Raw genomic sequence first — 1,771 nt, 5'->3', positions numbered from 1 at the left:
ATTCGAGGTCCCTCGGCTTCCCGAATGCTGGGGGACCCTGTCATGACAGAATTAATAAAATCCTCATGCTTTTGCATCGGCTGTGTGTATGAGATGGTCTCTGGGGGAGACTCCTTCTCGGTGTTTGGACGCTAGAGTCCAACACCAGCAAGTATATACTTTGTACTATGGGAGCTAGCAGTGGGAAACAGAATCCAGGCGTGACTAGAAAGTGATGGGAAAAGAAAGAAAGAGTGGGGATGGTTTCCGAAGAACATGAACAGACAGGACAGGGTGCACTGCGATTGATTGCTGCCTATGTTTTCAAGAGGGCAACAGTGTTGACTGGGATTGATGAAGACAGCAATCGGTACCAAATGAGCTTTCTTCTTCACTTTCAGATTATGCCCTGTGTGTTTCTTTCCCCCATAAGATGAACAGAAACAACCTAGTGTACGATGACCATAACATAAGAAATGCCTTTTTTTCTGAAATCGCCTTTGGGGTCTCAGCCAATACCGTCCTTCTGCTCTTCCTCGTGGTCATGTTCTTTTGGGAGCGCAGGCGTAAGCCCACCAACTTGATAACCAGTCTCTTGGCTCTAAGCCACATAGTGATGCTGCTGACCATGGCCTTCATGGGGTCCCAGAGATTTGGGGATAACTTCACCTGTAGATCAGTCATTTCCTTGTACAGGCTGATGAAAAGCGTCTCCATTTGTGTCACCTGAGCATCCTCCAGGCCATCACCCTCAGCCCCAGAAGTTCCTCTTTGTCCAAGTTCAAACATAAATCCTTACTTCACAACTCAGGCTGCCTCCTTTCCCTGTGGACTTTCTATATGTCCATTAGTGGTTTCATGAATTCCACTGTTGCCACCCCCAATGAGACATCGCACGTTCTTATATTGGTCACTAAATCCTGTTCTCTCTCGCTTTTCAGTGACTTCAGATACTTACATTTTGTACTGGCTTTCTTCCGGGATGCCATTTTTGTAGGGCTCGTGGTGCTTTCAAGTGTATACATGGTGATTCTCTTGTACAGGCATAAAAGGCAGTCCCAGTACCTTCACAGCACCAGCATGTCCCCAAAAGCATCTCCAGAGCACAGGGCCGTCCGTACCATTCTGCTGCTACTGAGTTTCTTTGTGGTCATATACTGTTTAGACTGCATTGCCTCCTCCTCGAGAAATATGTGGAATAATGACCCAACTCACCGCTGTGTCCAGATGTTTGTGTCCAGTGGCTATGCCACACTCAGCCCTTTGGTGTTCATAAGCACTGAACAACGTATAAGTAACTTTTTGAAAACCATGCAAGAATTATTCTGTGGTGAATAATCTTGGTGAACAAGCTTCCTGAACATGAACATGAACATTGGCTTCAGGGTAATCAATCATGGCATACTATATATGATCTCTGGGTTAGATAAAAATATAGACATGGAAACATTTTCTCTGTTAAACCTATTTTTATGTATGCATCAAAAATACACAGTCTACCATTAAAGATTATGCCATTCTGAAATAACACAAGTTGCTAATAATTTTAGTTGTGGTCAGAAGGAAGACTCAATCATTGCAGCATGGAGTAGCTTATATATTAGATGTGAGAATTTACAACACTTAACACATCACTAGTCATGGTGACCTGTATTTCACTAACTAGGTATATAAATATTATCATCAATCAGCATGCTATACACTTTGAGCTATAGATGTAACAAAAATCCTATAAAAATATACATGGCTTTTTATTTTATAAAAATATATCTGAAAATCCTAAATCCCCCAT

General features: G+C 42.5%; 1 pseudogene; it reads left to right on the top strand.

Annotated features, from left to right (window-relative positions):
- The first annotated feature begins 412 nt into the window (after positions 1 to 412).
- Positions 413 to 1,317, top strand: LOC121435789 (annotated as a pseudogene).
- Positions 1,318 to 1,771: the final 454 nt, after the last annotated feature.

The sequence above is a fragment of the Microtus oregoni genome, unplaced genomic scaffold, assembly GCF_018167655.1.
Source record: "Microtus oregoni isolate MIOR12 unplaced genomic scaffold, Mior012 000047F_ref0000412, whole genome shotgun sequence".
Lineage (NCBI taxonomy): Eukaryota > Metazoa > Chordata > Mammalia > Rodentia > Cricetidae > Microtus > Microtus oregoni.
Note: the sequence above shows the minus strand (reverse complement) of the source record. Positions and strands in the feature narration are given on the sequence as shown.